The sequence below is a fragment of the Crotalus tigris genome, unplaced genomic scaffold, assembly GCF_016545835.1.
Source record: "Crotalus tigris isolate CLP2741 ecotype Arizona unplaced genomic scaffold, ASM1654583v1 scf7180000017783.2778290, whole genome shotgun sequence".
Lineage (NCBI taxonomy): Eukaryota > Metazoa > Chordata > Lepidosauria > Squamata > Viperidae > Crotalus > Crotalus tigris.
The window spans coordinates 1,875,289-1,901,363 of record NW_024096633.1 but is presented as its reverse complement, the minus strand read 5'-3'; the positions used below and the strand labels follow the sequence as shown (position 1 = coordinate 1,901,363).

At 34.5% G+C, this 26,075-nt stretch overlaps 1 protein-coding gene across 1 annotated transcript in view; it reads left to right on the top strand.

Annotated features, from left to right (window-relative positions):
- Positions 1-466: 466 nt before the first annotated feature.
- Positions 467-26,075, top strand: part of LOC120307462 (maltase-glucoamylase, intestinal-like) — a 139,218-nt gene continuing 113,609 nt past the window's right edge. Inside the window, exon 1 of the mRNA XM_039342280.1 lies at positions 467-635. The gene's annotated coding sequence lies outside the window, so the exon portion shown is untranslated. The remainder of the gene's footprint in view (positions 636-26,075) is intronic.

The following is a 26,075-nucleotide window of genomic DNA, read 5'->3' as shown; positions in this document are numbered from 1 at the left end:
GCTAAGGAACTAAATGTGCTCTGCAGGATGTAGGAGGATACCTAGGCATGCTTGTTCCATTGACCAAGGTTCTATTTATGACCAAAACTTCAACAGAAGATCCAACGTACTAGTTGGAAAATTCTCCAAATCCTCTGGAAATCATTTGACCCATTAACTTTCAGGAGAAAACCATCCTATTAGTTCCTCCATCCCTGCAAAGAGAAATATTATTAATCTAAATTTCAAAGGAGGAAATAGTCTGATCATAACAATGAATGGATATGAGATCACTCTCCTTCAGAACATGAAGGCAATTTTGCAAGGTTGTTTGGCTTAAGGAAGTTTGACTAGTTGGGTGAGGCTATGGTGTTATTGGTTTTCTCCTGCCCTATAGAATGAGATACATGTCCCTACATGCCAAGAACATGCTGTAAAAAAGGAAAGACTTCCAGCTAGAGTTAAATCAGTGCTAGGCTGATTAAGTAGAAGGTGGAATAAAATTCCTCCATCAACTATTTAATCCAGTCAAATGTTTTGGAAGAAGAGGTAGTTGGAAGATTATAAGCAGAGCAAATGTGTATGAAAGAGAACAAGGAAAGTTAACTTCTCAGGAGAAGATCAAAACGACCTATTTCCAGTGACTAAAATTCCAGGTGAGTTTTCTAACTGTGGGGTTATCTACACTGCTGGATTACTCCTTTTTCAGGACATGTGAGAAGCCTGGAATTTAAATTTAAAAAGGTTTTGTTTAGTAACTATAAGGCAAGAACAAGCAATATCACCCTTCATTTGGACTTCACATATGATCTGTGGCTGTATTTTCTTGCCCTGCTTTCAAAGTATTGTTTTCCTACTTTGACTCCTTTTGTTGACTCAAGCACTGCTGTTCTTTACTTTCTTCAAGATTAACCTTTGCACTTCGATTGGCTACTTCAAGGAGACCAGAACACACACACACATATACACATTTTCCCAGCATTTCTTAAATAGGATCATTTGCAGCTTAACATGGAAAATATTGCTCAAAACCCAGCAAGATGTTTTTTACATTTCTGTGCATATAACGTAGTAAAGTATGTGATGTTTTATTTTCTCTGAGCCACCTGTGCATGTAATCATTCTCTCTCTTCTCTCCTTTCTCCCACAGTGCACAAACCTGAAATAAGAAAATGTAACATTTTAAAATAAAGCTGGTTGTTGTGCCTTCATATTTTTGTGCATTTTCATGTTCTAATGTTACATTAATTTATTCTATTTTATATACATATATGTGTTTACATATATATAATTTTCTAGTAACACCCTCAAAAAGGAAAGCCAGTGGCAATTGCTTTTCTGGAATGGGAAGTTGGAAGGCACAGAGGAATTGTCAAGTAGGAGGGTGTGGTAGCCTTCTGTCTGAACAAAATACCTTACAAACTACTGCTGAAGTGTCTTAGTTCACACATAATTTTTGTGATGTGGTTGTTCAATGTTCTATGACCTGAACACAGAATAGAAACAGCTTAAGGGTATACTACTGATATACCTTAAGTGAGGAAGTCAGTGTTCTTAACTATATATAAATATAAAATGCAGCTATCTTATAAAGTTTAACAGTTCTTGCAGACATCTGACCTCACTAATAATAACAACTGTTATGAATGTAGAAAAACATCAGGAGACAGGCTGCTTTCCAGTTTTTGTTTTTGTTTTTTGTGCACAGAACATCAAATGTGTAATTGGGTATTAATTGTAGATTTGTGCTTGGTGCAATCATCTCTTGGCTTCAAAGAACAAATCCCTTGAAATCCAAGTAGCTGATCTATTTATTTTTTATTTTTTATTCCATCCATCTTCCTTACAAGGTGACTCTGGGCAGCTAATATCTAGAGATGCTTAATGATTAAAAAAATATTTATCTTCTAGGATGTTATAATTTTGCCTACTAATTCTATGGTACTATCTCCCTTGTCAGACAGAAAATGGGTCTTGGAGAAATAGGGCATTTTGAGATGGAAAATGTTCTCATATGAAGGACAATTCTTTTTTGAGTGATAAATCTACATCCTTTCATATTAAGGATATTCTTCCAGGATGGAATGATAGTGGATGCTTTGATAATTACAGAGTCAAACAGTCAAACTCTTCTACAAGATCTCAAGATTGTGGTAAATATTTAGATAAGTTTCTGGAATGGAAGAAACAGCAGTTGTTACTAGTACAAGTAAAAGGTTCAGTTGGCCAAGCTAAATATAGACTGCCAAATAATACTGACTTGAATCCAGCTTCCCTATTGACTTTGCTTGTCAGAAGATTGCAAAAGATGAATTTATGATCCCCAGACACTGCAGCCATCATAAATACGTCCCGATTGCCAAGAGCCCAAATTTTAATCACTTGACCATACGGATGCTACAACAGTTGTAAGTGTGAAATAAAGTCATAAGTCACTTTTTTCAGTGCCATTGTAACTAAACAGTCACTAAATCAATGGTTGTAAATTGAGGACTAAGTGTATATGAGTCAGAAATATTTTATGTCACAATACTATGATTGGATCTCAGCTGCTTATAACTATCTGGAAAAGAAATACTGTCTCAGTTCCAATGGATATTAAGCAAGTTATAAATAATTAGCTTCAGTGTTATTTTCAGCCTGGAAGAAACATCCTTAGAAATACCAGTTGTGAAGGAACAGTGTTTGTATGTGTGTGTGTGGGTTCATTTTCTATCTGAAAGCATGCCAGGGACATCTGAGAATGTATTGAATTAAGATAGTCCTTAACCTGATTCAGGAGGTCTACTTTTATGATTTTATTGTCCTGCTCAGTAAGAAAAAAAATGGATCTAGAATAGGTCCTGTCACATGAGTTGAACCAATAGCATGCAGGAACAGATCCAAGGATCTCATGGTTGCCATGAACTCCTTAATTTCTCCAAAGGTGGAGAAGTATTTGGGAAGGGTGAATAATATACCGTATTTGGATTGTTTGTTTATTTTTCTGACCAATGTTTTATAATATTTCATTTTGCTAAAAGCTACTAAGATTCAGAATGATTCAGAATATACCTACATATATAATTAATTGCAAAGTCTCCAATATTTAAAATGTTGTACAGACTTTTCAAATCACTTTACTCATCTTTTCATTTTCTACATATATTTACATTCTCTTTCCTTCCCCTGAACATGTTGTTTTACCACCTGTGTTAATTTTCTTCATCAAACTATACTTCAGCTTACATATTATTATTAATTTAATAATGCTTGGGTAAAGCAATGATAAATATGCATATTGCAAGTTTCAGTTCAGAATGCTTCAGGTACTCCATAAACTAAATTTCCTTCAGTTGAAGAGATTTTCGCTTCCTCTTTCCAATGCTAATTGCAAAGTATAAGTGTGTGAAGTGGACAGTCTGGACTGTTGCTACCCAGAGTTATTTGAACATCTATTTATTGCATTTAAAATTCACTGACTCAGTTACAAACTTACAATAGGTAAGGGCTAGAATCTGAATTTTTTTTTAAAAAAAAATAAGTCCATGCTTATATTTTTGCTAGATTGACTATGTGACATCAAATTGTGTTCAACTGCTAATGACCACATTGTTTTTCTCCAAGACAATTTATTCCTTGTATTTCCTAGCTCCCCAAAGTGCTTTCAAATTTTTGTAATTGAGTCCATCCACCTTTCAACTGGCTGTCCTCTTCTTCTCTCTCCTTTTAGTTTTCCCAGCAATAGAGACCTTTCCAGAAAGCTGTGTCTTTGCATAATGTGTCCAAAGTAGAATAATTTGAGCCTGATGATTTGCACCTTGAGAAAGAAGATTTGTTCAATGGTCCATTAATTTATTTTCTTGGGCTGTTCATGATATTCTCAAGAGTCTTCTCTACCACCAAAGTTTGAAAGTGTCAATGATCTTCCTATCCTGCTTTTTTAAAGTCCAATGTTTCCTTCTGTGGAGTATCACATGGATTACTATGACTTGTATGAAGGTATAAACATGGCATTTCAATATCTTTCCCAAGACCTTCATAGTTGCTCTATTGAGTGCTAGCGTCCATTGTATTTTTGAAGTGTTAGTGCCAGTTTATAATGCCTTGGTAAGATCACACTTGGAATATTGCATCCAGTTTTCATCACCACAATATCAAAACAATGCTGAGAATCTAGAAAGAGTGTAGAGAAGAGCAACAAATTTGATTAGGGGACTGGAAGCTAAAACATACAAAGAAGAGTTGCCAGAAGTTATGTCTAGTTTCATGAAAAGAAGAACTAGGAGTACTACAGTGGTGGGATTCAGTCAGTTTGCACCACTTCGGCAGAACTGGTAGCTAATTTTTTGTTGCCCAAGCCCAGAATGGACTTCCGGAAGCGGCATCCACACAGAGAATTAGTTGTTCACATATTTGAATCCCACCACTGGGGTGATATGATAGCAGTGTTCCAATATCTAAGGGGCTTTAACAATGAAAAGGAAGTCAACCTATTTTCCAAAACACCTGAAGACATGAAGAAATGGATGGAAATTAATTAAGGAGACAACCAACCTAGAAATAATTTCCTGACAGAACATTTAATCAGTGGAATGACTTGCCTCCAGAAATTGTAGCTGCTCCAAGACTGGAGGTTTTGGAAAGATTGAACAACCATTTGTCTGAAATGCTTTTTGGTCTCCTGCTTGAGTAGGGGATTGGACTAAAAGACTTAAAAGGTCATCTCCCACTTTGTTGTTCTATTATTTTGACAGTATAATCTTTTATTGTTGATGATTAATAATAAAAGACAGAAGCTATCTACCACCTTAATATCTTCCTTATGAATTCTAAGGCTAGTTGTCATTAATTTGGTCTATTTTATATTTAGTTTTATCTCCTTTGTTATTGCTTTCTTTGAATTTTAGTACTAGGCCTTGCAAATCCTTTGTATTTTGACTGGGGTAGCATCAGATTTATACTGCAGGTTATTGATGTCTCTTCCTCCAATTTTAAAACCACATTCTTTTTTTCTTCCAACCCAGTTTCCCTTAATATATATTCTGCCTATATATTGAATAAATAAGGAGAGAGCATACAGCCTTGTCACACTCCTTGGCCAACCTGGATAAAGTCTATTTTACCTTGTTCTGTCTGACTTTGGCTTTCTGACCTGTATATGAATTTATTATGGGTACAAGGAGATATTGTGGGATTCCTATTTTATGAGCATAGTTCCACAGCTTGACCTGATCAGCACTATCAAAGGCTTTTCTATAATTAATGAAGCACACACTGACTTCTTTATCACATTTTTTGACTTTTTCAATTATCCAGCACATATTGGATATCATGACTCATGTTTTGGGCTTTTTCTAGCATCTCTTTTTCCACACAGAACTCTAATTGTGCTGGATGATTTTAAGCACTATTTTGCTCACATGTGTAATTAAGGTTTGTGTGCTTAGTTAAATCTCCTTTTTTATATTGGAATCTACATTGACCTCTCCCAATACGGCCATTATACAATTCTCCAGATTTGTTGACATAGCTTGGTTAAACTCTTGACTGATTTTTTTTCTTGAGTTGCTTGCCATATTTCCGTGGGTATTCCATCAGTTCCTGTAGCCTTCCTATTACATAATGATCAGAGTGCTAATCTAATTTCATCTTCTAATACTAGAGTTCTTTTAAGTTGGGAATACAGTATCTTCTAAACTATCTTGGATATTGATATGTCTACTGGATAGTGTTTCAGTATATTTCTTCCATCTTCCTTTGATCTCCTTTGAACTGGTTATTATATGTCCATTTCATCCTTGGTCTCTTCTAACAAATCTGAAACTATTAATTCCTTTTTGAGATTTTTGGCTTTAACTTCGCTTCTTGGCAATTTCCACAGCTTGTTCTGATATTCAATTTGCTTTCTTTTCTTTCTTCATTTTTGACAATATATTTTCACATACATTTTTAATAACTTTAAGTTCATTTCATAATTCCTTTGATTCTTCTATCAATGATTTTCAGGACTTCAAAGCAATTCCTGATGTTCTCTTTGAAAACGGTGGAGATATGTTCAAGATCTTATTATAGAAACTTCTCCTTCTCCTTCTTCTTCTTCCTTCTTCTTTCTTCTTTCTTCTCTCTTCCAAAATACTTCTCAAGAAATGAACACAAAAAATGTTTCTGTCTTGCCTGTGCAGCTGATCCTCATTTAATGATTACTTGTTTAGTGACCGTTGTAACTTAAGATACACTGAATGAATAATAGATACAACTAGATCTCATACTTACCACCATTGTAGCATGCCCATGGTCACATGATCATGATTTTCAACCTTCAGAACTGGCTTCCCACAAACAAAGTCAATGGAGAAGAGGGACGGAAGTTGGAAGTTGAGGTTACATGGGGTCCTTGCTTAATTATCTGCATAAACAGAACAGAACCGAACAGAATAAAATAGAAGCTGGAAGGGACCTTGGAGGTCTTCTAGTCCAGCCCCCTGTTCAAGCAGGAGGATCTATACCATTTCAGACGAGTGTCTAGCCTCTTCTTAAAAATTTCCAGTGAGGAGCACCCACGATTTCTGGAGGCAAGCTGTTCCATTCCACTGTCAGGAAGTTTCTCCTTAATTCCAGGTTGCTTCTCTCTTTGATCAGTTTCCAACCATTGTTTCATGTCCTGCCCTCTGGTGCTTTGGAGAATAACGTAGCAGCCCCTCAAATACTGGAATATTGCTATCATGTCTCCCCTATTTCTTCTTTTCTTTAGACTAGCCAAAGCCAATTCCTACAGTCATTCTTCATATGTTTTAGTCTCCAGGCCTTTAATCATCTTAGTTGCTCTTCTCTAATTTTTTTCCAAACTCTCAACATCTTTTTTGTGATAATGGCAGCAAAAATTGGCTGCAAAAATTCCAGGTGTGGTCTTACTAGGGTTTTATAAAGTGGTACTAATACTTTGTGTGATCTTGATTCTATGTCTCTGTTTATACAACCCAGGATTGTATTAGCTTTTTTGGCTGTTGCTGGACACTGCTGGCTCATAGTGAATTGATCATCCACTAGAACTCCAAGGTCCCTCTCACAGTTACTGTTTTTAAGCCAGGTCCCATGCAACCTGTACTTGATTTTTCCTGCCTAAATGTAAAACTTTGCTTTTTTCCACATTGAAACTCATTTTGTTGGACAGGGCCCATTGTTCAAGTTTATCAAGATCTTTTTGAATCCTGAGTTTGTCTTCTGGTTTGTTGGCTTCTCCTGCCAGTTTGGTGTCATTTGCAAATTTGATGAGCTCCCCTTCAATTCCCCTTTCCAAATCATTGATGAAGATATTGTACTGGGCCTAAGTCAGAACCTTGGGGTACCCCTCTGCTTACTTCTCTCCATATGGATGTAGTGCCATTGAGGACTACTCACTGAGTATGATTTGCCAGCCAGCTACAGTTCCATCTGGTGGTGATGTTATGTATTCCACCTTTTCTAGCTTACCAAGGAGTAGTTTGTGGTCTTTATCAAATATCTTACTGAAATCTAAGTATACTACTTCTACAATATTTCGCTCATCTACTAGTTTAGTCACTTTATCAAAGAATGAAATAAGATTGGTTTGGCATGATCTGTTTTTAACAAACTCATGCTGGCTAATATTTAAAACTTTATTTCTTCTAGTTGTTTGCAGATCTGTTTTTTGATTATCTTTTCTAGGATCTTCCCAGGTATTGATGTTAAACTGATTGATCTGTAGTTTCCTGGGTCTGTTTTTTTTTCCCTTTCTTGAAGATGGAAACCACATCAGCCCTTTTCCAATCCTCAGGTACTTCCCTGGTGCTCCAGGTTTATGAAAGTTGTGGTACAATGGTTCTGAGATAACATCTGCTGCCTCCTTCAGAACTCTGGGATGTAATCTGTCGGGTCCCAGTGATTTATACTCATCAAGGTTGGATAGGTGTTCTCTTGCTTATTTTAATTTTTGTTTCTAGTTTGTCTTTTGCAGTGGTTTTTTTTTGGAGGGGGGGGTATGTTGGGCTGTAGTTTCTTTTTGTATGAAGACTGATGCAAAGAATAGTTAAGCAGTTCTGCTTTCTCTCTGTTGCCTATTATTTCCTTGCCATCTTCTTTCTTTAGTGGACCTACAGCTTCCCTGACTTTTTTCTTGTTGTTAATATGTTGCCATTGCCAAGTGGCATGCTCATGTGTTTTTTCAACTTACAACCATGTTGTTTAGCAACAGAGTTTCCAATTCCAATTGTTTAAGTGGAAACTATTTGTACTTGGATCTATGACTATAAAATGATGGTTTGCTGAAAAAAAAAATTCTGGCCTTAGCTCAATGAAAGTAATGGATTTATGAACTACTGGAAAGGTTGGTATAAGTTCAAACAAAATATAGGGTACAATCACTAGAAGAATGAATAACATAATCAAGGATATTTCCATTTAATATTTTCACTTATCTACAGGGCAACTACAATGTTAAGAAAATTAAGTGTGCTAGAAAGCTGTAATCTAAATATCTAACAGACATTTCTTTAAAAAGGCAAATTGAAATGCAGGCTCAACACTTTACGAGCTACTAAAATATATTTTAATGTTTTTTTCCATAGCAAATTGTGATAAGAATATTGATAGAACTAAGTAGAGAATATGAATTCTTGTTTGAGGAGATTAAAAAAAAATCCTCAGTGGTGATACAAGATATATACTATCCAGATGGAAACATTTTTTTACCATTGAAACAAAACATTGCCAATGTTGACTTTTTCCCATTATGAGATTCTGTATCCTCATTAGATTCCTAAAATAACACAGGCCTGGTTGGTGATATTTATTTGTATCAAGAAAGCAGTAGGATTTCTTGATTAAAATACAATGTAAGTTCTGATTTCTTAGTTTGGGATTTGTGAGAAATAAATATACCAGCTGCTCATCTTGGCTGAAATCCTCAGGGAAGCAGAATGCTTAGTAAAGTTAGGAACGAAGCCCATCTTTGACAAACACTGTCTGTTGAAGTGTTAGGGCTCCACAGCCAACTGCTCAGTTTTGTGTGAATGACAACATGGTAGCATGAACATTTAACTGCAACTAGCAAAAGACAGCACTGAAAGAAATCTTTAGCATTCACACCAATAAATAAGCAGCAGGATTATACTCACTTGTATAGAGTGACTGCAAATAATCGTGTAGCTGTGAAACAATAAAAATAGCTTTGGAATATGCATTTCTACAGCTAAAAGATCTGTACTGATTACTTGAAACCCTTAGAGTTCCCAAATAATCAATTACAAAATAAAAATAGAGGTACAAAGAAATTATTTTAACCCTATAGTTCAGCTTTAACCATTGTTTTTCAAAGAGTTTAATTGCTAGTAATATTTTTGCTTGCATACCAATGTCTACATACAAAACCATGAACTGAAAGTTTTAGTCATAGTTGTTTTTCTGATCCCATAAAATCACTGGCCACACTTCATGCAAGTTTTATGGTTGTAACATCTGAAGTGGTTCACCACTAGAAGGCAGCAAAAAGATGCAGGGGAAAAAAAAACACCTTTGCTGTGATGAACTGGTTGTTGGAGGGATAGGTTTGAACCCAGATATAGCATTTCTCCAAAAAATTCAGCCCATGACTTCAAGATATACAGTGTCTTCATCTCTGTACCATAATAAATCTAAGGTTGTCAGATATATCATCCCAATTGTTTCTGACATGGTTCAGTAAAAAGGGTTAGGAAAATCCATACTACTTACCCAAATTATTGTTTCCAGGTGCCCTGGGAAAATTTGTTCCTTTTGATATTGATAAATATATATAATGTATGTTTTAAATCCCCTGACTTTTATCTCTTGGCTATTGTACAGGTTTCTTTTTCCCTAGCTGCATCAAGTGATTTATGAGCTTCCTCTGATTGAATGGAATAATGCTGGGTGCAGACTAAACTGGAAAATACTTGCAGTGATTTTCCAAAGAGATAATCTTAGCATTTTCAGGAAAAAAATGGAGAAATCCAAGTTAAAACACAGTGTGAATTTAAGTAAGACTATAAATAGGCAGCAGGGCAATAAAAAGTATCCAGAAACTAAGGTGTGTGGATTTGGTAATAGATAGATGCTAGATAGATAGATAGACAGATGATTAGAAAGAAAGAAAGAAAGAAAGAAAGAAAGAAAGAAAGAAAGAAAGAAAGAAAGAAAGAAAGATGATAGAAATAAATAGATAATCAAGTTTTCATAGAAAATTTTAATTCTAGGCTATTCTCAAGATAGATAAGGATATTTTATTCCAATCATAAAAAACAAAGAAATTTTAACAACAACAACAGCAACAAAAACAGACTACAAAAAAACCAAGACTAAAAGTTAAAACACTGCTTGTGATTCCAATGATAACTGATAATTTTTCATTCTCTTAGGATGGTAATAAAGTTTCACAACTATGAAATTTTGCTGCCATGCCTGTATGTTAGCCAGTTCAATGTTTCCCTGAGGTAGTCAGTGGTTTAATGATAATGGCATATGTCTGTATCTTTTTTTTTAATTTTGGTGGGAGGAATACCATTTCATTTATTTTATTTATTTATTTAGAAAATTTATATTGCCACCTGTTCGCACATGATGACTCAAGGCGGCTTTAATTGTGTATTAAAGAATGAATATTTATTTAATCCAGACAATGGGAGTGAAATGCCAATAGTAGTTAGTGATTTTATTTTTGGTTGTTCCACCAGTTTTTCTCCTTTGGGTCTTTTGTTCCATCAGAGATAAAGGATACTCTAATACAAAGTTTTCTGCTTAACATCAAAGCGAGCAGAAGGCACCAAAAATACATGTAATCAATAAGCTAAACATCCTCTTTAATGTATCTCAGTTGTAAAGATGTGCATATGTTCTTTTGTAATTAACCAATTAATCCTATAAAGAAAAAGCAGAATGCCTACCTGAATTTTAAAAAAAAAAAACATAGATACTGGAATATTTTAAAATAGTTTATTGTAAGTTCCAATATCTCAGGGGCTGCCACATAGAAGAGGGAGTGAAGTTATTCTCCAAGGCGCCTGAAGGCAGGACAAGAAGCAACGGATGGAAACTAATCAAAGAGAAAAGCAACCGAGAACTAAGGAGAAATTTCCTGACAGTTAGAACAATTAACCAGTGGAACAACCTGCCTCCAGAAGTGGTGAATGCTCCAACACTGGAAGTTTTTAAGAAGAGACTGGATAGCTATTTGTCTGAAATGGTATAGGGTTTCCTGCCTGAGTAGGGGGTTGGACTAGATGATCTCCAAAGTTCCTTCCAACTTGATGATGATGATGATACGTTTTGGGATTGATATTGCATATCAACAGCATCCATGACATGAAAATAAAAGCATATACCCAATGAGTTCAACACAGATTATTTGATTACAAATGCCCATGTTTTAGATTGATTTCTAGTGATGGGACCAATTTTATTTTTAAAACGTACAGAAAAAAAGAAAAAGAAATTTCTGTCATTCTGTCTTTACTGAAAAGAAGAAGGCTAGAGATCCCCCTATCCAGTCCCCAGATATTTTTTTTAAAAATAAAAATATTACATTTACAAAGAATATGGCTTTGGAGGCAGATGCTTTTTCCACTGTGTAATCTTTTCTTTATGTTTGGGGAGGAAGCGGAGAGTGAAAAGTTTTCTTTCACTCTTAGGTAAATGCATTTTGAACTTACATTTAAATCAAAAACTTTCTTTTTCCATCACAGTCCTCCTCCATAATCTTCTCTAACCAGTAGCTTTACTTATTTAAAAGTTTTATCCAGCCATCCTAGTTGCAAAAATGTGATTGTGGGTGGAACAAAATTCCAGCAATATCCTAAACCTCAGAATTACAAAATCCCTATTGGCAAAATAGCTAGAAGTCATTTAAAAACCACATTCAGAGCACATCAAGAGGAGAAGGAGAAGGAGAAGGAGAAGGAGAAGGAGAAGAACCCAATCACAATTATATAGGTATTGTAGTATTGAAGATATTTGTAGTACTATAATAACCTTAGGAAAACTGATTGGAGAAGATGGCCCAAGGCAATTTAAGAACGGTTGCACCAGTTTTTAAATAGCTAGTAATGGTTAAAGTATCAGCATTGGACAAGTGCTGCTGTTCCTTTTCTAATTCCTCAGAGAACTTGAGCAACAAAGCTCAAGAAATATCAGGACTAAAGAAAAGAAAATCATGCTTCCTTTATTTCTTGTAAACACATGTTGCCCATGCTTTATGGATTTGATTTTTTAATATTAATATATTTTAGTGTACTGTATTTTCAATAGTATATATTGTTATGAAATTGTACTTTTATAATTTATGGGTTAATAGTTCATCCTTATTTGTAATCCTGGAAACTGGAAACTGGAAACACAGACATCCCCCAGAAACTAGCTATAGTGAAAGAAACAAAGAATAATGATTTTAGACAAGGAGAGCCAAGGCTTTTCTCTAAAAGTGAATTACACTTGAAGAATGATTCTACTGGTATTTCCTCCAGCTTCACCACATGTTTCTCTTCAGTGCTGAATATATTTTCTTTCAGCATTTTTGGTTTCTCAGATTCGAAAGGAATGGGGATCTGTACTTATTTTTTCAAACAATTTTGTAGATATATTTTAAAGAATAGTTTTGACAAAATATGCAGCCAAAATTGTGTGTGATTTTTGTATCATCCCTTGTTTTTAAATGTTTTTTTTAATAATTTGTAAACCTCTCTCTCTCTCTCTCTCTCTCTCTCTCTCACACACACACACACACACACACACATGCACACACTCATCATGTACTACAAAAAGGATCATTTTAGCCATCTACTTCAGTACAGGGATATAAATAAAAAGCTTCTTGATACTTGGCTGAGTAGCCTGCACTTCCACATTCAGGGAATTGGTTCTACTGTTAACACTTTTTTATAATCATGCAGTTCTTTCTGCCTCCACCCCCCAAAATAGGGTGTCAAAATAATCCTTGCAACAGTCTGGTTCCTTGAACTCCAGGTTGAAGAAAACAAAACTTGATCTTCCATGTGAATCCTTTCAGTTTTTTGAAGAGTTATGTCTGTCTGTCAGAGTGTGTGTGTGTGTGTGTGTGTGCACGCAAATGTGTACATAAGTGCATTGCACCCCTTTGAGCTGGTTTTTGATTCCTGGTAACTGCTTGGACAGTTTTATTACAAGGTTTTTCAGGAATTTGCCATTGCCTCCTTCTTAGGGTCATGAGTGTGTGATCAAAAGTCACCCAGTTGGGTTTAGGCCTAAGGCAAGACTAGTACTCACAATCTCACAATCTCTAGCCTGGTACCTTAACTACTACACCAAACTGGTCTCTGAAGAGTTCTATTATTCTTAAACAAAATACTTTAAATTCCTTCAATCTGTCTTTGCGCATAGTTTGTAGTCTCCAGATTATTTTCATTGCCTTGTCTTTGAACCTATTTTGGAGGCTCTACATCTTTCTTAAAACATGGTCTGAACTAAACACAATACTCAAGGTAGGAATCTGACTAAAGTAGAAAGGCAGAAAATGTTATTTTGAAATATTTTAAAATTTCAAAACCTTTCAAAATTCCATTGCATTTACATTTGTTTTTTTTACGATCGTATCTATCATTCACACCAACAAAATTTGCTCTTAAAATTATAGAAAATGAAAGGGAAAAAACCCAGTGTGTAATCAACTACTATTCCTAGATCTTTTTTTTTTTTTTTTTACAAATATCACTTCAAGCTAGGTACCCATATGCTATTCCTGTACAGACTATTTAACTAACTTATTAAATATTAATAAATATAACACATTTTATGCATAAAATTAAATAACTCATTCTCCAATGCATTGGCTATACTATCCCACACAGTTTTTTGTTATCTACAAATCTAATAAACATTCCCTTTGCTGCTCATTTAAGTTATTAATAAAAATGCTGAATAGAATAGAATAGAAATTTAGGACATCCCACTTTATATCTGTTTTTCTGTTTTTTTTTTCTATCCATGCAATTCAGATGACATTTAGCTAGCTTGCTAAGTTAACATGTTGCAGGCTAATATGTCAAATCCCTTACTGAAGTCAAGATTAATTTTACAGCAGTGTTTATCAACCTTGGCCACTGGAAAATGTGTGGGCCAACTACCAGAATTCCTCAGCCAGCCAGTCCACACATCTTAAAGTGGCGAAGCTTGAGAAAAAAATGTTTTACAGTAGTCCCACTATCTACTAAGAAATTAAGAATTTAATTTAAATTAAATTAAGAAATAAAAATGGGCTGTTAATTTGGCATGCCTTTCTCTGTTACTCTTTTACTAATGTGAAAGCATAAATGCACCAAATTAAAGCTTAGAAAAATTTCTCCTAGTACTAATTCAGTTTTCATTCAGTATTCTTCATCACATACATCACTTATTCTTTCACAACCCTTTAGTGTTTATTTTGCATTTTCTACTTTTTGTACTTTTATTTATCCAGAACAAAATAAGCTAATATTAAATCTAAAGAAAATTCCATAATGTTATGGCCTGCAATAGATTTGAAATAACTAGGATGATATTGCACTACATTTCTAATTTGACCTATTCCTTTTAGATAATGTAGTTCTTTATTATGTGACAGACATAAAACTATGGTAAATATATATCACTATGTAATTCTCCACATATAATTTCACAACTTGTCCTTGAACGCTCTGCCTCCAATTGTGAAATTAGTTTATTTTATAAGGCACACCATGACCCTTCTATATTTTCTTATATAAAAAAGCAACTGTCCACCGTGATTGATTTTTCAGCTTTTACATTCCTGACTTTGATTATGCATTTTCCATTACAGATTTAGAAGATCAATTGTTTCTCTAGCTCAATTTCAGAATAGCATTTTTGAACTCATTCTATACTAGGTTTTGCCCAAACCAAATCCTGCTCAGTTATTCACTTATTTTCTTGTTATACATTAAAGTAACCAATCTTCTGTACAAGTCTGAAAGAAGAGGCTGCTACTTTGAATTATTTAATGAGAGTCTTAAAACAACTACAAAGATTTGTGCAGAAGCCTGAAAAAAATCTCAAGCTGGTTTAATGAATAGGAAAATTGTGGTTGTCGCTATGTATATGTTGTAAGTCTAGTTGCTTCTTTCCTTGCTGGCTGGCATGCTTTATGTACTGGGTTAGACTAGGATAAAATAGGGTGCTAGAACCAAGCCACTGACTTTATATGATGTGTCAACCAGGCAATTATCATCAAGCCATGATTTGATTTTCCTATGTGGTATTGGAGAATATATGGATGCAGCTCAATTGCATTTTTCTAAATGAAGTTTAAAGTTTATCATCTGGGTGATTATTTGTACCCCCCCTGGTTTAAGAACTCTGGTTGGTGGCCTCACAATATGGTCTTAACATGACCACCAAGATTATCAATATTAACAACTATTATCACAAAACTGAATATTTTATTAATATGTTTTGTTCTAATTTCCCTTCAGTAGTAACCTTTGGTTTATAAACAGTTATTCAACATAATGGTCATTGCATAATGACCATATCCTACAGTTAACCAAGTTTTTTAAGCCTCTGAATTCCCACCACATTGATTTTTACTTTTATTTCTTATGTACTGTTTTGCCAAATACATTGAAACATACACTTTTAGAACTACAATGAAATTGTTAACTGGAATCCTAATAGCATCAATTAGCTAGAATAATCACTGCTATTACAAACCAATAATGTCTGCTAATTCCAACTGAAGAACAAACTGATCTTCAAGTACAGAAGTAGCTTTTGAGATTTGGTTTAATTTTGTTTTAATGAATTAATATGAAATAGAATGTAGCATACAAGGCCATTGGAAAGAATCAAAGATACAAATTATTGCATTAAAGAGTGACAATTCTCTAGGAAGGTGTTCCTGATGACTTATTCAATTTTTTGTTTGCTGGTATTGATTGATTTTACACAAGATCTTAGAGATGCTAATCTACAAGTGCTGGATTTGTTTATTAAGTACGTTTGATTTTCTGTTGCATTGCATCAAGGCATAGACGAGGGGGGACATGATAGCAGTGTTCCAATATCTTAGGGGCTGCCACAAAGAAGAGGGAATCAAGCTATTTTCTAAAGTGCCTGAAGGCAGGACAAGAAGCAACAGGTGAAAACTAATCAAGGAGAGAAGCAATCTAGACCTAAGGAGAAACTTCCTGACAGTTAGAACAAATAACCAGTGGAACAACCTGCCTCCAGAAGAATGCTCCAACACTGGAAGTTTTTAAGAAGAGACTGGACAGCCATTTGTCCGAAATGGTATAGGGTTTCCTGCCTGAGCAGGGAGTTGGACTAGATAACCTCCAAGGTCCCTTCCAACATCATCATTATTATTATTATTATTATTATTATTATTATTATTATTATTATTGTTATTATTGTTGTTGTTGTTGTTATTGTTGTTATTATATGACAGGACCACCCATTTCATAGTCTAGCTAAAGAAAACCGAAACATGTAGAAATGCATTGAAATTGAGGAAAAAGTAAGAGAGGGAATGTGGCTACCCCCTTCTGCTATATATCAATATTTTGTTAAATTTGCAAAAGAGGGAAAAAAACAGTTAATCCCTGATCATTAAATGGAAGATAAAGCTTTCACAAGCTTTGTAAATTTAAAGACAAGTGAAAGATATAATATCAATGACAACCCACCTTAACGGCCATCAGATTTGGATTCTTAAAAGATAGTGGGTGAATACTATGTGGAAATGTGCAATCCTGTTGTTTTAGTGATTATCTAATGAATACAAAACCAATTCAGAATAGCTTAGGTGCAGCAAAAAAAGATGGCTTTACAAGCCCATTTAACAAGATGAGTACGAAGCAGCAGCTTTAACTGCTAATTGCTTATACAATCTTCTTGTAGAACTTTCAAAGTAAAATTAAGGAGGTAGGATAGCATCATTCTCATTGTACTTAATGATGAAATATCACAAAAGACTAACAAGAAAAACTTCTATTAAATATGTAATAGGATAGATAAGAGGATTAATCTATTAAGAGAATAGTGCAATTGATCAATTCTTTCCCATCCATGCCATTTTTGAATGTACTTCTGATTTTCCTGAAATTGTTAGAAACATTATAACTGAATATGATTTTTAAAGAAATCATAGGTTTAAAAGAATAGTGCCAACTAGAACAATATTGGTCAAGTATCTTGATTAATATTTGAAAAAAAAAATCAGTCACATACACATCCCAAAATCATATAAACAGCTGTTTTCACTCGTTAAGCAACTTCTGTAAGGGATTATACTAGGAGTGTATATGTCTTTTATTTGTGTCTAAATTAGTCAATCAACAAACTGGTTGTAGTAGAGGTTATTTTTAAAACCCCAAAGTATACAGCTTTAAAATCACTGACTATAGAGCTCAGTTGAGCCATGCAAGATGAATCTGTTGAAAGAAAAATCTTCAGGTCCTGTCCAAGCCAGGAGTAAACAAAATGGAGGCTAAGATGCTGGAAATAAAATGGAGGCTACTTGTAAAAGAAGGTTCTTGTTTAGGTGCCAGAAACTTCAGTGACACAGCATATTTCTGGGGTAGCTGACCAAAATGGAGTTGGGAGTGGGTAGGTTTTTATACCTTCTTTGGGCTTTGTATTTGAGGTTCTTTCTGTTCCTGTGCAATGTACTTGCCCTTTTGGTATTCTAATAGTGGTGGGTTAATCCTATTATGTCTTAAAGGTCATGTCCCTGTCCTTGGAGTCTTTGTTTTTCTAAACCCCTCAGCTCCAGCTTTCCTGGAGCTGTGGCTGAAGACATTTTGCTTATAGATAGGTGGCCCCAAACCTGCATTTCTAAAAGTTGGTTTCTGCTTGATTTCTGCTGGAGGCAGGAGCTGCTTTTATGATTTTTGTCCATTATTCCTTTTTGCCCTTTTTAATATCCCCCAAAATATTTCCTTCTCTAGGAGGGTGGGTGGGTGCTGATTTCCAACAAATCTAATTCTAGAAAAGAAATATAATTGATTGATTATGCTCCATCAAATAACTGTGGATCTTTAGGGATCACGTAGGTAGATTTTCTCTATGATGATCTGTCTCAGTGTTTCATATCTCCCAACGCTACACTCATCATCACTCTTAACTGCCTATCCATTTTGCTTCCAGTCATCCTCCTCTCTTTTCTTCTACATGTCTTAGTATTAGGTTCTTCTCCACAGAGGTAGTTTTTTCACATAATGTATCCCAAGTAGGAAAATGTGTACATTCACACCTCAAGTGAGAGTTCTAGATTGATTTGTTCAGTGATTCATTAGTTTTGTTTCCTTGGCTGTCTAGTCAAGACTCCAAAATAAGATGTGCAGCTAATAGTTAATTAAAAAAACAAAAAACAAACAAAAAAAAACAAAGATCAGGACTAAAATGGAGTGAAGAAATTGTTTCATACAGTAGACTAAAGTGAATAAGATGGCCATATTAAAATGCAGTGGAATAGGATGTTTTGTAATCATGAAGTATTACTGGAATGATGGCTAGCAATTGTACTGGAAATCTATGAGTAAGATGAAGAACAAAAAGAGATAGACAATTCCTTTATATGTCATAAATGGGAAGTTATGTTCTCCTTAAATCAAGGGAGAGTTAAAAATGATCAAAAGCATCAAAAATACAAACTCTCTTTTTTTTCATATGCTTCTGTGTATAAAGGGCACATCAACTTGGTTCCCAAGACTCTATAACCAAACAATTCCTGTTTTATAAAATACCTAACTGTGACTTTAAAGGAAACTAGTTTTCTTGGTTATTATTAATAGTCTTGATACCAGTGAACTGACATTATTCCAAATATAATGTTTAATTTTGGAATTAGTGATACTAGTTTTAAATATTTTCTAAGAATGGAAGGTCTTGTTTAATTCAAGAACCAGTCTGACTTAGAAGGAAAGATTCCACTGAAAGAAAAAAAAGAGATTGCTTTCATTCTTTTTTTGTCCAACTGTGAGTCTCCCTCACATGGATCAACTTTTAGAACAGAACATCATCCTTCCTAAGATAGGAATGACATCTTATTATTTCCCTTCTATTATTTGCTTCCTTTCATCCATATACTACATGCAGTCTTGAAGGTTTTTAGGTTATGACATATTCCTTGAATTATGGAAAAAGTAATGCAGTGGAGTACCCCAATGATCTGTTTTAGGCCCAGTACTTTTCAACATCTTCATCAATGATTTGGATGAGGATGTAAATGGGGAACTCATCAAATTTGCAGATGACACCAAGCTGGCAGGAATAGCCAACACTCCAGAAGATAGGCTTAAGATGCAGAAGGATCTTGACAGACTTGAACTTTGTGCACTATCTAATAAAATAAAATTCAATGGTGAAAAAAGTAAGGCTCTATAACTGCACAGGTACAGTCTAAGTGGCACCTTGCTCAATAATAGTAACTGTAAGAGGGAACTTGGAATCCTAGTGGACAATCACTTAAATATGAGGCAAGAGTGTGCTGCAGCTGCCAAAAAAGCCAACACAGTGCTAGGCTGCATTAACAGAGGGATAGAATCAAGATCACATGAAGTGTTAATACCACTTTACAATGTCTTGGTAAGGCCACACTTGGAATACTGCATCCAGTTTTGGTCACCACGATATAAAAAAAATATGTTGAGACTCTAGAACAGTGGTTCTCAACCTGTGGGTCAGGACCCCATTTGGGGTCGAACGACCATTTCATGGGGGTCGCCAAACAACGCAGTCCGCCATTTTTTCCCCTTTTCCTTAGCTGTGCTACTCCCTTTTATTCTATTGGCTTTTGAAAGCCAATAGAATAGACTCTCTTGAATAGAGTCTAATTCTATTGGCTTTCAAAAGCCAATAGGAATTGTCCAGGCTGTCTCTGCCCTGCTGAGTCCGCCAAAAGTTCCATTCTGCAAATGGTGCTGAACCAGTTGAGTAGTCCTCGACTTACGACCAGTTGGGGATCGCAGCATTAAAAAGGTTGAGAACCACTGCTCTAGAAAGAATGCAGAGAAGAACAACAAAAATGATCAGGAGGCTAAAACATATAAAGAAGGGTTGCTGGAATTGGGTTTGTCTAGTTTAACTAAAAGAAGGACTAGGGGGTGACATAATAGCAGTGTTGCAATATCTCAAAGAAGAGGGAGTCAAGCTTTCTCTAAAGTACCTGAGGGCAGGACAAGAAGCAACAGATGGAAACTAATCAAGAAGGTGGCGCAGCAGTTAGGGTGCAGTACTGCAGGCCACTTTAACTGACTGTGTTCAGCAGGTCAGCGGTTCAAATCTCACCGGCTCAGGGTTGACTCAGCCTTCCATCCTTCCGGGGTAGGTAAAATGAGGACCCAGATTGTTGGGGGCAATGTAAATATATATATACATTGCTTACTGGTGTACACTGCTTAGAGAGTGCTCGCACTTAAAGCGGTATATAAGTCTCATAAATAAATAAATAAATAAATAAGAACTAAGAAGAAATTTCTTGACAATTAGAACAATTAATCAGTGGAAAAACTTGCCTCCAGAAGTTGTGAATGCTCCAACACTGGAAGTTTTTAAAGAAGAGATTGGACAACCATTTGAGCAGGAGGTTGGACTAGAAGACCTCCAAGGTTTCTTCCAACTCTATTATTCTGTTCTGTTCTATTCTAATGTTTTGTTTTTTATTGATTTTGTTTGTTATTGATTTTGTTTTTTATTGAGTTATTTTGATTTAAGAAGAAAAGGACCAGTACAGCTGCATATGAAAGGAGGCTTAAGACACCAGTATGTTTCATATATGGGGAATAAACTTCAATAGAAAAGAAGTCTTGGGTCGATATTAATATAAAATAATTGCAGATGGGTCATTATTTGCTTTAATTAGGGATCATGTGTTCCAAAAGTAGCAGTACAGTTTTGACATTTTTTCATACAGTATCAAATGACACTTCAACAAATGAAACTGAACCTGACATTTAAAGTTAAATTAACTACAAGTCTGAAATTTTTTTTCAAGGCAAATCCTAGTAAATCATGTTTCTTTCTCAAAAAGAAAAAGTCTGAAAGTGAGGGAAGTTAAAGCATTGCAATAATCATAAAAATATGATCACGTTACATGAATTTTTTAAAAAATAGTTAGTTTTAGTCATAAGAAATTTCCTAGGGTTAATAAGTTCTTGCTACCAAGAATTGACACAACAAAAGTTGGAATATTTTATATGTTCTCTCACTAGAAACAATGGGAACAGAAAAATAGGTTTTTTATTCTTTTGCTTATAGGTTTGTAAAAGTAGTTAGGACTTTCTCTATGCTGACTTTTGCTCTAATTTAGAATAGAATAGAATAGAATAGAATAGAATAGAATAGAATAGAATAGAATAGAATAGAATAACTATTGTCACTTTAAATTTACACTAATCAGTATACATTTAAATGAGATTTCGGACTTCCAGTTTTGTGTTGTAGTGACCGATCACGGGCTTGCAGATTCTCCACACCCCCGTGGCTAATTTCGCTTTGCCTGGGGACTCTAAATGGGTCTAAGTCACCCCGGAGAGGCAACGAAGAAAGAAGGGTGCTCCAGAGATTCTGGAATGGCAGTGACCGTTCCATTCAACTTGGGAAAAGCCTTTTAACCCAACAGGAGAAAGGCTGGCCGTATTGTATTGACCAGCCCAAGCTACTAGCAACCAAAGTCCAAAAGCACTAACCAGCACAACTGTGAACAGCATGCTTGGAACTGGGTGAGGAATTCGATCTCTTTTCTATTCTACATTTAATTTCCTAGAAAAGATCCCTAAGAAGCAAAATACCTCTGAAAGAGAAGGAGGGGGATTTCCACTCCACCCTTATACCAATGGAAGTGGTGAATTATTCTTTTTATGGAGGATCAAAATATATGGAAATAAAAAAAAAATAGTTGCTGACACCTAGTGGTGGATGAAGACTATGACAGCTATGACTTTAATATAAGTCTTGGCAAAACCTGGGAAAAGCTAATCTGTGTTTGTGACCTTCAAACCTTTTAACAACAAAAAAAAGCTGTGACAAAAAAAGAAAATAATTTGGGCTGTAGACAAAAAGAGATTTATAAATTTCAGAAAAAGACATCTTTTAATCTATTTGGATTACAAATATCTATTTAATTGGGACTCTAAAGCTATTTGCAGAGAAAAGAAAAGAAGAGAAAAATTCAAATTCTTGCCATCATGGATCAGAGACATATAGAAAGAACATATGAAGAAAACATAAATATTTCATAGGAGGAGATATATAGTATACTGTAACTAATTCAAACAACAGTGACTTTAAACCACAAAGAAATCCAAAATAACTTTGAAAATATAAATCAATCTATTTCTAAATTAACTCCTCAACAAAAAAATTCCCAGAAAACAACAACAGAGAAGGAGCAGATAAAACAGGTAAATGGATATAGAATTGAGAATAGAGACTTAAAGATACAACTTAACAAAAAGAAACATGATTTAATCCTAGTGGAAAAAAATTCACAAGAATTGAAAAAAACAACTTATCCCTTAAGACTACAAAATAAATCTGAGGACAAGAAAACAGATTAAATAAAATGGAATATAGAGATGTCAGGAACATTGGAAAGAAAGGAAATGATAAGAGAAGTGGAGAGAAAGAAAAAGATTTTCAACAAAAGTGGAAAGGCCAAAGCCCTGTACAAAGACACTTCGCCTGATTTACTTTTTATATCTACAGCAACATTTACGGACATACAGAAAAACTTTTTGATTCAGCAAAATACATTGGGCAAAGGAAAAAGACTAAAGTTGAAACCAAGAAAATAGATGATGGGACTTGCCAGAGAGAATACTTTAAAAAGGAACATTTGTTTGAATATGGTTAAAAAAATACAAAAGTTTTGGAATATATATGTCATTCTAAGAGGGATGAATTCCCTAAAAAATTTAGTATGCTTTTTTTCCCCTTTTTGTCTCTCTTTCTTGATATGAGTAATATAAAAAAGTTGAAATGAATTAAATAAAGGAAATATTTTAGATACTTAAATGTGATTGAATTTAAGAAAATTATAATGGATAAAAATGTTTTGAATAAGAGTTAAGGACTAGATGACTAGATGTATTAAATCGAATGTTTAAAGATTAAACATATTTTAATTTTGGTTTAAAAAGAATAAGAAATTTAGGAAATGAATATACATTAGCTTAGGATGGATATATATTTTAAGTAGTATGTTATTTTTTATGTTTCTTTACTCTTGCTCTCCTTTTTTTCATTGTTCTATCTATTCCTTAAGAAATGTAAAAGTGTGAGATGTTTCATATGGAAAAATAGAGTTAATTTTTTAAATCTAATTAATTTTTGAAAAAATCTTAACCAGTGAGAATACCTAGAATTTGGTGGGAGAAACAAATTAAAATAAGGACTGTAACAGGATCTATGATAAGGCAACCAGAATGATTGGATAGAAAAGAAATATTATATTGATGTAACTATTATTTTCAGGAATATTGGGAAAATATATATTTAATTGTTATCTATCAAAACAAGATTAACAGTATTAACTCAATGTTTGCAAAAGAGGATATTTTGGGAAAAGAGAAAATCAACTAAAACCATTATGTGGATTATGGATCATAGAAATCAATTGTTAATGATTGTTTTACAAATGTAACCCAAACAACACACTGTTTACCAATTATTGTGATTTATGTTTTTTAGAAAATCAATAAAATATATTACCAAAAAAAGAGATTTCATTGCATACAGCTCTCAAAGAATCACCACCTCCAATATACACTACTTAACAATAAATAAATAAATAAATAAATAAATACAGAATTATGCATATACCCACATATATTATATGACACAGAGAAACAGCACAGTCTTGTTTGGATTATGTGCACATGTCCATAGCATGAAAAATGAATCTTGTGAGTTTACCAGATGGATGGCATAGGGAACAAAGCTGTTACAGAATCTGATAGCCCTGCTAGAAATACTTCGAAACTTCCTCCCAGAGGGGAGCAACAAAACAGACCGTAAAATGGTTGTGTGGGTCTCTGTGTGCTTTGAGCTCTAAGCACATAGGGCTTATAAGCAGCATCCTGAATACCAGGAAGTGAGCTTCCTATGATCTTCTCGGCTGTCCTTACCAATCTCTGTATGGACTTTCTATGTGAGGCACTGCTGCCACCAAACCAGACAGTGATGCAGTTCGTTAAAATGCTCTGAATCATGCCTCTGTAAAAAGTGGCCAGGACAGAAGGAGAAAGATGTATTCTTCTCATCTGATGCAGGAAATGCAGACAATATTCAATTAATTGATTTCAGGCTTGGAATACTTTGCAAATTCATATTTTATGTGGTTTGAAAGAGAAATTTGTTCAATAGTTTCACATACCACATTTCTGATAAGATCTCAAAATGGTATAAAATCACTTCCCTCTTTATTTTACCTCCCAGTAACAATACATTGGAATGAACACTTCTGGCCCACAGTCATTCAAGATCTTCTGAGGCTGAGAGCATATCTGAATCTTGCTCTCAGTCTCAAATTAGTACTAAAAGCGGTTGACCATACTGTAAATTATTTTGATATTTCTGAAAATCTATCACTTATTAGATAACTCAATTTAAAATATTTAAAAATACATCAACATAAATCATAAATGTTATATTAAAATAGATTTGTTATATGGGAATCAGTGACTGACTTCATATATTGCATTAAATTATGATTTGCTTAAGAACTTTACAAGAGATGGCCATAATTTGCCTCCCTATGTTTGTTTCATATAGCCAGAATAGGCTCCTGCAAATACAAGAAAACCTCTGAAGCTTTGCCCAGCCATATTGTGTGACCCTGACTTATTCAATAAGCCTCAGCTGTCTATGTTCACAAAACATATGAACTAGGAAGAAGTAAACCGTATTTTGCTTTTAGTGCAATGTGGGAACTATCATTTAAAGTTTTTATTAACATCATGAAAAGGCTGAACTCTGACCCGGTGATCAGGACTGAATCTTATTTCTCCCTGAAGATAAGGCAAGGAAAATGAAGAAATTTGCATTGCTTTATAGTATGTTTCCTAGTTACTTTGATGTCTTTGTGTAGGGGTCCAGTTGTGATAAACATCACTCCAATTCCTTCAAAGAAGTGCAGACTAAGAAAATTAATGAATACCCTTAGGCCAGTGTGATGTTTGATATTCCTTCAGGACTGAGTCTTCAGATATGCCCGGGTACCAGAGATGAGTGACTGATAAGTACTGAGTGGCCTTTTCTTTATTCTGTTTAGTCTTATCTATATTAAAAGATCACCAAGAATCAAAGAGCAGGGAGTTAACATTTCCCCTTCTGGTTCAGTTGCATGCCAAAATATTTTGCTCAGGTTTACAGGTTGCTTGCAAATCTCCAGGTTTTCTCACTGAACTTGTGGTTATGGAGACAGTATCAAAGCCATATCCAACATTTTGCCTAATTAGTTCTAAGTCTCAATATTTTCTTGATATTTTAAACTGGGAGTTTTCCATCCATTTTCTTTGTAAGAAGTTGCCTCAGCCTTAGCTTTTGTAGACAGACATTTGCTTGTTTCACCTGCTAAGCAAATGCTTGTTGTTCTTGGATTGGCACAATATACTTTCTGATACTATGTTAATAATTTGGTTTTGATTCCATGTGACATTTCAACTTTCCTTTTCATGCCTGACCATTTATATCAGAAGTTCCCTATTACTGATTTATGTCATTCACCAACAGATTGTCGTTGATTGCATCTTTGTTTCTGGTTTTCATGTCATAACCTAGGCAGACTCATGCGACCAAGTCTTGAAATGAGAAAGCCTTAATTTAGGAATATTCAAGAATGAATCCTCAGAGAAATGAGGTATATTAGGAATTTTTAAAAAAAAAAAATACACAGAAAAAAATATTCCTAATACATGTACAGAACTACATACATGTTGTTTGATTGTTAATGTGAATTTTTGGCTCTAGAAAATTTAGCAGGATTCTAAGGTCCCACATGGATTCTAGCTAGGGCTAATATATGTATTGCACTTAAAGCTTGCTAGGGGATTCAAAGCCTTTGTCGAGATAGCATTTTGTTTGAGATGTATACCCCAGGAAATAGATAAGTTGTT